General features: G+C 43.2%; 1 pseudogene; it reads left to right on the forward strand.

Moving 5' to 3' along the window:
- The first annotated feature begins 8999 nt into the window (after positions 1-8999).
- On the forward strand, positions 9000-9116 carry LOC149320147 (U6atac minor spliceosomal RNA; annotated as a pseudogene).
- Positions 9117-12687: the final 3571 nt, after the last annotated feature.

A 12687-nucleotide genomic window follows, 5' to 3' on the forward strand; every position in this document is an offset into this window, starting at 1 on the left:
TATGGCAATCCTATTAGAGGGTTTTCTTGGCAGAGGGGTTTGCCATTGAAGCTGAGAGAGTGTGATTTGCACAGGGTCACCCACTGGATTTCATGACTGAATCAGGATTCAAACCCTGTTCTCCAGAGTCATAGTCAAATGCTCAAAACACTACATCACACTGGAGGAGTCTTTAGATGGATGGTATGGATTATAAGGGATGCTTTGATTGTGATTTCCTGCATGGCAAGGGGTTGGACTGGATGGCCCTTGCAGTCTCTTCCAACTCTACGATTCTATGATTCTATGATTCTAATTCTAGAGACCAGGGATTGAATCACAACTTGGTCATGAAAACCTCTCTTGGCCTCAGAAGTAGGCAATGGCAACCCCCTTAAGAAAATAAATCTTTCCAAGAAAACCCCATGATAGGTTTGCCTTAGGGTCTCCATTAGTCAAAAATGACTTGAAGGTACACAACAACAAATCTGTACATTGCACCATGACAACACTTTGACTGCATGGCTCCATCCTGTGGAATTCTGGAATTTGTAGTTTGGGAAAGTATTTAGAGTTCTCTGTTACAGAACACTAATGCTGCAGTTCATAGAATCATAGCATTGGAAGAGACCCCAAAGGCCATCCAAGTCCAACCCCCTTCTGCCTGAGGTTTTGCTCCAATGTAATCATAGAATTATAGAGTTGGAAGAGACCAGTCCAGCCATGCAGGAAATCTCAATCAAAGCACCCCCCTGACAGATGGCCATCCAGCTTCTGTTTAAAGACCTCTAAGGAAGGAGACTCCACTACACACCAAGAAAGGAGTGTGTTTCACTGTCAAACAGCCCTTACTGTCAGGAAGTGCCTCCGAATGTTGAGCTGGAATCTCTTTTACTGTAGCTTACATCCATTGCTCCAGGTCCTACCTAGTCTCTGGAGCAGCAGAAAACAAGCTAGCTCCTTCCTCAATATGACATCCCTTCAAGTATTTAAACAGGGCTATCATATCACCTCTTAACCTTCTCTTCTCCAGGCTAAACATCCCCAGCTCCCTAAGTCTCTCCTCATAGGGCTTCATGGTTTCCAGCTTTCTAGAGGAGCAAAATGACGCACCTGAGCCCTGATTGGGAATGGCTTGGCCAGCTTGAGGACAGTGCGGGGTGTGATAAAATGTGTTCTCCCTCGGCTGCGCACGTCCCCTGCCTGTGCCCAGATCAGGGATGAAAGTGATAAACTCCCTAGTCTCCAGAGCAGGGATTCCCAACCTGTGCTCCAAGAAGCCCTTAGGGCAGTGGTTCCCAACCTTCCTAATGCCGCGAGCCTTTAATACAGTTCCTCATGTTGTGGTGACCCAAACCCATGAAATTATTTTCATTGCTACTTCATAACTGTAATTAAATATGTGTTTTCCAATGGCCTTAGGCGACCCCCATGAAAGGGCCATTCAACCTCCAAAGGGGTCCCGACCCACAGGTTGGGAACCACTGCCTTAGGGCTTCACGTGCTCTTCCCAGGTGCTCTGTGGCTGCTCAAGGGAAATGAAAGAAATAAACATTCAATTAAATTAAAGAATAAGAATATATACTCCTAAACACCACTAACTTGTAACTTGTAAGGGTAGACTTCTTAGTGGCTCCGCCATAGAAATAAAGTCATAAGTCAAAAAGGTTGGGAAGTGCTGCTCTAGAGCAATGGAAAACAGGCTTGCTCCAACTTCTACATGACATCCCTTCAGGTGTTTAAAAATGGCTGTCATGATATTTCTCTTTTCCAAAAGCTAGACATACCCAGCTCCCTAAACCATTCACTGGAGCTCTCCGGCAGAACATTCTGAAGAGCTCACCAAACTACAGATCCTAGAATCCCACAGGATAGAGCCATGGCAGTCAAAAGCTGCTACTGCACTACAGAATTAATGATTTCACTGCCATGACTCCACCCTATGGAATCCTGGGATGTGTAGTTTCTTGTGGCACTGTAACAGAGAAGGCGAAATATCTCACAAAACTACAGATCTTAGCATTCCATAGCATTGAGCCAGGGTAGTTAAAGCATAGTAAAACTGCATTGATTCTGCAGCGTAGATGCAGCCAAAATGGTATCAATCAGGTATAACTGTGCATAGTAGGTAGACTCAAATTCTGACTTGGAAAAGATAGATCCCACAAGCTTCATCCCCAGCTGACGTCCACATGAGACTAACTGATGACTTCCCTGCCCTCTCAGTTTCCTTTGCAAGAAGGTTTTCATAGACAATGCTTGAAAGTTCATCTCCCTTCAGTATTTTAGGTAGCCTTCTTAATAAAGGCTGAAATCCTGCATCATGGTTTGTTTTTTAAAGAAAATATTTTTGAGCCATGTTGGTTGAAGAAATTTGGCCAAGAAAACTCTAGGATAGGGCAATCATAAGTTGAAGTTGACCTGAAGGTATATAACTATAATAGACTAGCCCCTTGGAATCTGCTGGGGTTTGGTTCCAGGGCCTCCTGTGGATACCAAAATCCATAGATGCCCAAGTCCCATTATATGCAATGGCATAATAAAATGGTGTCCCTGATAATAAAATAGCAAAATCCAGATTTGCTATTTGGAATTTAAAAAATTGACAGTTGAATCCCTGGATACAGAATTTATGGATACAGAGAACCGACTGCATGACACCAGTGAGATTCAGGCCCATCGTATAAAAAATGCATACACCGCATTGTCCAAAGTTGCACCGGAGATCTCCTAATGCTGATCTTATTCCTGACAGAATAACAACTTACAGCAGGTGTTAGATGATCAGCCATAAAACCCAACTGGATTTGCCACCCCTGTGGCAAAAGATTCACAGAGTATCCCTGGCATTACTTCCATGTAATGCTGTCTGGCGGCTCCAATGCTGGGATGGCAGTGAATCCATTCCCACTTCTAGTTTGAAATGTCAAGCCTCGATCTAGGATCATGAACCCTATCACCGAAAGAGTTTCAGCAGTGCGGCTGTCACCTTTGAAGGTCAGACTGAGATGACATCTCTACTGCAGAAGTAATGGAGTTTGGCACTGCTTTAACTGCCATGGCTCAATACTATGGAATTCTGGGATTTGTAGTTTCTTGAGGAAGTTTGCCTTCTCTGTCAGAGAGCTCTGGTGCCACAACAAATGACAAATCCCAGGATTCCATAGGATGGAGCCACGACACTGGGATGGAAGGAAATCAACAGGGATTTAATATCAGAAGAGAATATCACAAAGAAATTGAAAGATGTATGAGTGTGGTATTATTAATTTCTGTTGGTCATGGTTTATAAGCAACTTGTTTGTATTGATGTGTTTTTATTTAATTTTTTTCCCAATAGAAATAACAATTATAAAAGAAATAAAAGCCCCATCCCCACCATCTAGAGTTCATTTCTGGGCATTTTGGTGCACTTTTTAAATTACAAACACACACACACACACACACACAAATACAGAGAGAGAGTATTTTTTAAGTGCCCCTAAATGCACAAAAATAAACTCTAGGGAGTGATGATAGGGCTTTTATTTCTTTTTAAAATTATATTTTATTTATACAGTTGGCCCTCCGTTTTTGCGGGGGATCCATTTTGGACACCCCCCTGCGAAAACAGAGACTCACCAATATTCAACCTCCATAGGCTTGAATGGGACATGTGCCTGGGAGTGCGTGGACGGCATGCTCCGCTGGGGCATGCCCCATTGAAATTAACAGAGGTCACCTCTCTGTGAATATTCAACACCATGGATCTCAGGTCCGCGAGAACAGAGAGGCCACTGTATATATATTTACTCATTGAAGTCCCTGGAGAGCCATAGAAATGTATAGAAATGTATAGAGTATAGAAATGACCTGTGGGCTGCAGTTTGCCCACCCCTGCTCTAGATTTTAAAATGCTTTGACTGTACAGGTACAAAGTTGGTATATAAAAATGCAATGAATTAACAACTAAATTTCTATTTCCCCCCATGTTGCATTCAAATAAAAGCCACCCACATTCTATGAGCAATCTCCAGAAGGCCAGTGGCCACCAATCTCCCTGAGGCCAACTGAATCCCACCAGATCTGCAGCCGGTTCATCTTGATCTTGGGAAAGCCAGGCGGGGGGAAAGCCTAGCAGGCCTGGATAAGTCAGAAAGATGAGCCACACTTTGCAAGACACCATTGAGAACTTCAAGAGCGTGATGAAGGAAATGCAGGAGAAAGTGACTGCCATGAGAGAGCGGACGGAGGAAGCCTACAGAAAGATCAACCAGCTGGAAGCCCAGAACTATTCTCTGATTGACACCAGCGATCAACTCAGCAAGGAACTGCGCAAGCTCTCCTATGAGGTGTCTCTTTATGAGGACAGCTGGCTCTCCCAGGACAAGATCTCTGAGCTTCCCAAGAAGAAAGGAGCCATTCGGAAATGGAAACAAGCAGAGGACTGAGCAAAACAAAACAAATCTGATGGCAAAATTTTGCTAAGAAGAACACAAACCACTGCTGAAATAAACACAAGGCAAAAAGCCAAGCTCCTATTTCTTGCTTCTGTAGTGTGTAAACCATGTGATGCGGGGCAGTTGTGTTAAACCGCCATTCTCATGAATACCAATAATGTGCAACCATAGAATCATAGACACACAGATCTGGAAGAGATCCCAAAGGCCATCCAATCCAACCTCATTCTAGAATCCTGCTCTGAAACCTAAAAATCTGAGAGCAACATTTTGCTTAGAACAACACAAACAAAAAAGTCAAAAGCCAAGCTTGTAACTTATGCTTCTGTGGTATAAATCTGTGCTCCTGTGGTTGCAGAGCGGTTGTGTTACACCACCGTTCTGATGAATACTTACAATGTGCAACCATACAATCATAGAATCATTGTGTCGGAAGAGACCCCAAAGGCTATTCAGACTAACCCCATTCTGGAATCCTCCCTAGAAACCATGGTCAGCCATAGCTGTTTATCATAGAATCATAGCATTGTAGAATTTGAAGATATCCCCAAAGGCCATCCAATCTAACATCCTGACATGCAGGAACACACAGTCCAAGCACTCCTGACAGATGGCCATCCATTCTCTGTTCAAAAACCTCCTGAAAAAAAGAGACTCCATCACACTCCAAGGCAGTGTCTTCCACTGTGGCACAGCTCTTACTGTCAACCAGCGGTTATCTGCCAGTGTCCCAGTTGTGAGAAATTAGAGCATGGGTCTTTTATTTTACTTTATTTTACTTTATTTTTTATTTACAGTCACCTCTCCTTTTTTGTGGGGGATCGGTTCTCGACCTCCTCACAAAAATGGAGTTTTGCTTATATTCAAGCCCCATTGGCTTGATTATAGGTGCGGACACTGGGGCACATGGGTGCGCACCACAGACACGTGCCCCATTCATTCCCCCTCCATTCATCCCTCGCGCATAAGTGAGAGACATAAGTCTGAAGACTGTGAGAATAGAGGGAGGACTGCATTTTTATTTTGTCACAGCTATAGTCTCCCTTATCCAAAATGCATGGGAGCAGGTGTTTTGGGTTTCTGGTTTTTTAAAAAATATATTATTTTGAACACTTTTATTTGCGTATACATACAACATGAGATACCTTTGAGACATAACACTTTATGGATCTTATCACACAGGGAAAATCAGGGGGAAATCGGGGCTCTAAACAGTGATTATCCTGTGAAAATCACCCAATCGTGATTAAGATTTTCACACATGTCATGATTAAAAAGCATTATCCTGGGAATAAACAGGGAATAAACAGCAACAAATCATTCATGGGATTTCCTCGAGATTGATTTGCTGCTGTTTACTGCCTGGTTATTCCCGGGATAATGTCTCTTTAATCGTTACATCATGTGAAAATCTTAATCGCAATTGCATGATTTTCATGATATAATCGCTGTTTAAAGCCCTGATTTTTCCTGTGTGATGAAGTTCCATGTTTCATATACACTGTATATACATAGCCTGAAGGTAACTTTGTACAATAATTTTTAAAAATAATTTTGTGCATGAAGCAATGATTGTGTACGCTGCACCATCAGGAAACAAAGGTGACACTGTCTCAACCTCTCTGGCATCTACTGACAATGTGGCTATGCTCTGGTTCCCTTTGAATTCTAAGCCCCTCTAAAGAGACATCTCAAATAGCTGTGGGTTTCTTGGAATTAGTAGAATTATTACCAAAGGGCATCTAGTCCAATCCCTTTCAGTCTGGTCTCTGTTCAGGGTGATGAATTTTGTATCCCAATACTTCGGTCCTGTAGGACTCTTTTAATTTCTTTCTTTTTCCCTGGAAGAATACTGAGTTCTGCCTTCACCTCCATGAAGACCTAAGATTTGAATTGGAAGTGGAAATGGAGACGGAATTGGAATAATAACTTAGACCATTATTCTGTCCAGTCCAGTATTGCCAACTGTGATAAATAGCAATGCCTATCCATCACTAGAGGCAGGATTTCAGACCTACTTGGAGATTTCTGGTAATCAAACAAGATTGGGGTACAAGTTGAGTCTCCCTTCTCTGAAATACTTGGGACCAGAAGCATTTGGGATTTTTCCCCCCCCCCCTAGATTTTAGAATATTTGCATCTACATAATGAGATCAGGAAGTGCGGTGCAGTGGTTAGAGTATTGGACTATGACTCTGAAGACCAAGGTTTGAAGACCTGCTCAACCATGGAAACCCACTGGGTGGCCTTGGACAAGTTGCACTCTCTCAGCCTCAGAGGAAGGCCCTGCCAAATCCTTTCTGAACAAATGTTGTCCAGATAACCCTATGACAGGTTCTTGCCAAGATAACCCCATGATAGGTCACCATAAACTGGAAATGACTTGATGGCACACGGCACACAAAAACATAGTGAGATATCATGCAGGTGGGACCCAGGTCTAAACATGAAAATCATTAATGTTTTGTATGAGCCACTATGATGTAGTGGTCTGAGTGCCGAACTATGTTTCTGGAGACCAGGGTCCAATTCCCAGCTTAGCCTGAAACCCATTGGGTGACCTTGGGCAGGTCACACTCTCTCAGCTTCAGAAGACGACCATGCCAAACCCCCTCTGAACAAAGCCTGCCAAGAAAACCCTGTGCTAGGTTCACTTTAGGGTCACCATAAGTTAAAAAATGATGTGAAGGCACAACAACAACGTACACTTTATACACATAGCCTGAAGGTAATTTTATACACAATAATTTCAACAATTTTGTGCATGGAATGAAATTTGCATACACCTGAACCATCAGAAAGCAAAGGCATCACTATCTCAGTAGAACATTTTGGATTTCGGATTATTTCGGAATTCGGAATTCCAGATGAGGGAGACTCATTTTGCAATGAGATGATTTTTCATGTGTTTCCGTTGAGGTCCAGGATGTGTCCTTTCTAGACCGATGTGTTTGCAAAAAATGAACAGCCATGGTCTGTTACATCTTGTGGCTTTTTCACAAGCTCATTGGCCAAGGCGTTGCCATGGTAAGTGAGAATACAATGGCCTGCCGGATGATTCTTCCTCCTGTTCCTGGAACTTCTCTGCTGGGGAACTAGATCCAAAACAGCTGGATGAGAGCAAAGACCAGCAGGGGGCAGCACATGACAGACAATAGGAAACAGAGGTGGGTTTCCTGCTCAAAATCCAAGTTGCTTGACTTTCAAAGCCCAGTGAGTGTGCCTATGTGCCTTCAAGTTGGCTTTTGGTAACCTCATGTATTTCATAGGGTTTGTGTTAGCAAGCAAGACTCAGATGGTTTTGCAAGTTCCTTCCTCTTAAATATAGCCTACAGCTCCTGGTATTTGTTAACCGTCTCCCATCCAACTACTTTAAAAAGGGCTGCAAAATGACAGGTGCTTTGTTGATGTGTGCCTTCAAGTCATTTTGGACTTACAGGGACCCTAAGCCAAACTTATGGTTTTCTTGGCAAGATTTCTTCAGAGGGATTTTTTTTTTTTTTGCCTTTGCCACTTTCCTCTGAGGCTGAGAGAGTGTGACTCACCCAAGGCCATCCATAGCTGAGCAGGGATTTGAACCCTGGTCTCAAGAGTCGTAGCCCAATGCCCAAACCACTACACCATACTGGCTCACTGGTAGTACCCTCTCCAAAATGCGTGCTGTTTCTTTGATGCCATGGATTGGGGGATCTGTCAAGCTGAAATTAAATCTTGCAGCCTTTCAAAACCAGTGTTCTGCATCCACTAGACTTTTGAGGTTGATCATAAGCTGTCTACAATGGATACTGTTGGCTTCCAGGCCAATGGGACAAGTAAATCCATTTTGGGCTTTATCCCCATCTTTAATATAGCTTTTCAAGGTGCTGAACCCATTTTAAGGATAAGGCTCAGCAGGTCAATAAACCCTTTAAAATTATGATTAAAACCTGGAGCAGACTTATTGCCCCACTGGCTTGGAAGTCACCAACATCCGGTTGTTGTAATGTGCCTTCAAGTCATTTTCAACAGAAGGTGACCCTAAGGCAAACTTATCATAGGGTTTTCTTGGCAAGTTTCTTCTAGCTGAAGATGCCAGCCACAGATGCTGGCAAAACATCAGGAACTAACTCTTCTAGAACATGGCCACATAGACCGAAAAACCCACAAAAAACCAATTTGTGCACATGTTCTCAGATGAAAAGAGTTTCATTCCCAGACGGAAAGCCTCTTTATCTGTGATATGCAACCAATCTCCCAATCCAGACCACTATCACCTTCTCCATAGTCTAGGGATTATGCTCATTCTGGTCTTGAGAGATCCATCATGGCAGATTGCTTTTAGACTTTTCCCAGTCTGGGCTATCCGGTTCAACCTGGCATAGCTGGTTTCCTATGCTGGGGAGCTGTTGCTTTGGCCACTTGCCTAAAACATCCCTTATATTAAATTGATATCAGGGTCACAGGGAGGGGACAGGTGACTGGCTCTTGGGTTACACTGGACAAGTGGGAAAGTGCCCTTTCTCACCCAGTATCTGTGCCAGTCCCTCTGGGGTATCACCCATTACAGTCTGCACCCCCCTGCACCCCACTAGCAATGCCACTGGAGAGAAGGTTAGCACTCCCCTTGACAAGGATGGAAGAGGTCCTAGTGGCCTTTACAACACACATATGGTTAGTGCCACTCTATTCTTTTTGGTCAGGCCCCACCTGGAATATTGTGTCCAGTTCTAGGCACCACAAATTATGTTGAGAAACTGGAGTGTATCCAAAGGAGGCTATCAAAACAGTGAAGGGTCTGGAAACCATGCCCTATGATGAGAGACTTTGGGATCTGGAAATGTTTAGCCTGGAGAAGAGAAGGTGATATGATAGCCCTGTTTAAATATTTGAAGGGATGTCAGATTGAGGATGGACAAAGCTTGTTTTCTGCTGCTCCAGAGAACAGGACCCAGAACAATGGATGCAAGCTACAGCAAAAGAGATTCTACCTCAACATTAGGAAGAACTTCCTGTTCGACAGTGGAACACGCTCCCTTGGAGAGTGATTTCCTGAATGGCAGAATGGGGTTGGACTGGATGGCCCTTGTGGTCTCTTCCAACTCTATGATTCTATGAAAACAATGGCAAACATCTTCTGAATAAATCTTGCCAAGAAAACCCCATGATAAGTTTGCCCTAGGGTCACTATAAGTCAGGAACTGCTTGAAGGCACACAAGATACACTCACAACATGTGTGGTTGTGACAGCTGAACAGTGAAAAAACATGATATGAAGAAAATCAACTCAATATGGTGCTGGAGAAGAGTTCTAAGGACAACATGGACTGCTAAAAAGACCAATAAATGGGTCCTAAAGCAAACCAAGCCAGAACTTTCTCTGGAAGCCAAGATGACTAAACAGAGATTGTTGTACTTTGGACATATCATGAGAAGACATGATTCACTAGAAAAGACCATAATGCTGGGGAAGATAGAAGGCTTTCATTATTCCATTAAGGAAGTTACAGCCATGAACATACAGGGCTTGGGCAAGGCTACCGATAACTGGGGCTTTTGAGGTCTCTCATTCCTACGAACACCATCAGTCAAAGTTGACTTGACAGCAAATAACAACAACATGTGGGCCTTGGAGTGAAGACAAAAAAAAATGTCTGCAGTGTTGCACATTCATCAGTAGGTGGAACTCTTGCTTTAAAGTCGTGCGCCAAAAAGCAACACTGACCAGGCTGCTTCTTCCCAAAAGCATCAATTCAAAAGCTATAAGAGAAGTTGTCTTTCCCCTTCTTATTTGTTTCACTTACGGTGGTGTATGTCACTGCTTTTTAAGCTATCTGATGTAAAGAATGAGCATGTCCTTCCTCCCATGTGCCAGTGACTATTGGGTACAGTTGATTCGTTCTTTTCTGCCCTTTCTCCATAGACTGAAAGCTAATGGTTCATCTAGCAGCACCAGTTCACAGACCAGGAGCTTCTATATTTTTGTTGTATGCAACTTTCCACTCCATACTTCATTCTTACAACAACCCTGTGAGGTAGGTCAGGTGCACAAAGAGAGAATGGGGGGGACGATGGGCTAGCCCAGGGTCACCCACTGAGTTGCATGACTCAGTGAGACCTTGAATCTGACTCTCTAAAATCACAAAATTATAGACTTTTAGAGCTGGAAGGAACCACAGGGACCATTGATTTCAACCTCCAGCCATGAAGGAATGCACAGCTAAAGCACTCCTGAGAGATGGCCATCCAACCTCTGTTTAAAGACCTCCAAAGAAGGAGAGTCCAGTACTCTAAACCAGAAGGGGGCAGAGTGTGGCATATGGGCCACATAAGAGCCCTCTTCCGACCACTATCTTGAGGGGGAGAGAGGCCTGTTATGTTTGTTTGTTTTTTACTTTGTATTGTACTTCCTGTTGTACACCGCTTTGATCTAATTTGGAAAAGCGGTATATAAATAAACATTATTATTATTATTATTATTATTATTATTATTAAATGCCCCTCCAATATCTTCTAGGAGCTGTGGATACATTTTAGGGCCCTTTATTAGGATATTTGCTGTTGTAGTAATGCCCTCCTGAGCTTAAAATGGTCAAAGAAGCTAATGTATATGAAAGGGATCTAGGAATCTTAGTGGATCACAAACTGAACATGAGCCAACAGTGTGATGCAGCAGCTAGAAAAGCCAATGTGATCAGAGCCTTCATCAATAGAAGTATTGTGTCTTAGGGAAGCAATAATACCATTCTATTCTGCTTTGGTCAGGACTCACCTGGAATATTGTGTCCATTTCTGTGTGCCACAATTCAAAAAGGATGTTGATAAGCAGGAGCATGTCCAGAGCATGTCCATATAATAATAGGCCTGTTTAAATATTTGAAGAGATGCCATATTGAGGTTGGAGCAAGCTTTTTTTCTGCTGCTCCAGAGACTAAGACACAAAGCAGTGGGTTCAAGCTACAGGAAAAGAGATTCCAGCTTAATGTTTGGAAGAACTTCCTTATAGCAAGAGCTGTTAGACAGTGGAAGATGTTGCTGCTTCGGAGAGTGGTGGAGTCTCCTTCTTTGGAGATGTTTAAGCAGAGGCTGGATAGCCATTTATTGGGGTGCTTTGACCGTGTATTCCTGCATGGCAGAATGGGGTCTCTTCTAGCTCTATGATGCCAAGCCTAAAGATATGGAAATGCCATTGCTAGAGAACACTTGGGGGGCATTCTTTTTAAAACCCTGTTTGCTGGGTGTGTGGCCCTCTAGGATTTCTTGGGAGCCAACACTGTCCCCTAACCTCCAGCAGTTGCTCACCTCCCTGCTGTAACCACTATACCACACAGACATGCCTGACATTTAACTGGTGTTGTTGTCCAACTGTTGCCCCGCTGTGATGGAAGACAGCCATTAGCAGACCAGGAAGGAGAGCACTTTTCCATTAGTCCCCTTCCTCCTCCATAGCCTGCCACACCAAAACCCAAATCTCTGAGAGTTTGGGAACCCCATTTGGAAAAAGAGGAGACATGGCACAGGAGAGGATGGATTACGGGAAGGAAATGTCTCCTCCTCCCATTTTGACTTTGGGAGGCCTTCTATGGGCAGAACAATGCCAGTTGGATGCCACCTATTATATAATAATGCAAAACCTGATATATGTGTGAAAAATATTGCAGACTAACTCAGTACCCAGAGCCAGCATGGTGTAGTGGTTTGAGTGTTGGACTATGACTCTGAAGATCGCAGTTTGAATCCTAGCTTGGCCATGGACACCCACTGGGTGACCTTGGGCAAGTCACACTCTCTCAGCCTCAGAGGATGGCAATGGCAAATTCCTCTGAAGAAACTTCCCAAGAAAACCCTATGATAGGTTCACCATAAGTCAAAAATTATTTGAAGGCACACAACAACAATCCCACATCTATTCATCAGGGATCAAAGTCTATCCATTCTGTGGCTATCATCAGCGTTTGGAACATTTATTTTTTGGAGACTACAGCTCCCATAATTGGGAAAACTGACTAGCCCCAGTATACTTTACTCTGACTGCCAGCCACTCTCTGGTAGTTTGGGAATAGGAGTATGGTTCTTCATACATTTGGTTATTGTAAGCAGGAACAAGGAATTTTACCTTTTATTCCTGCTTTCAGAAAGTCTATCAAAACTGCAGTTTTCAAGAACGATTTGCAGCTGAGGATTTGTTTTGCGAAAAAGAAAATGCATGTGGGATTTTCTGTGCAGAAAACATAGTTTTCTACCAAAAATGCCATTTTCTATGCAGTAGTGTTGCTTTCTGCTCAGGAATGTC

This window comes from Sceloporus occidentalis, unplaced genomic scaffold (assembly GCF_023333645.1).
Source record: "Sceloporus occidentalis isolate IW3139 unplaced genomic scaffold, rSceOcc1.0.p SCAF_2, whole genome shotgun sequence".
Lineage (NCBI taxonomy): Eukaryota > Metazoa > Chordata > Lepidosauria > Squamata > Phrynosomatidae > Sceloporus > Sceloporus occidentalis.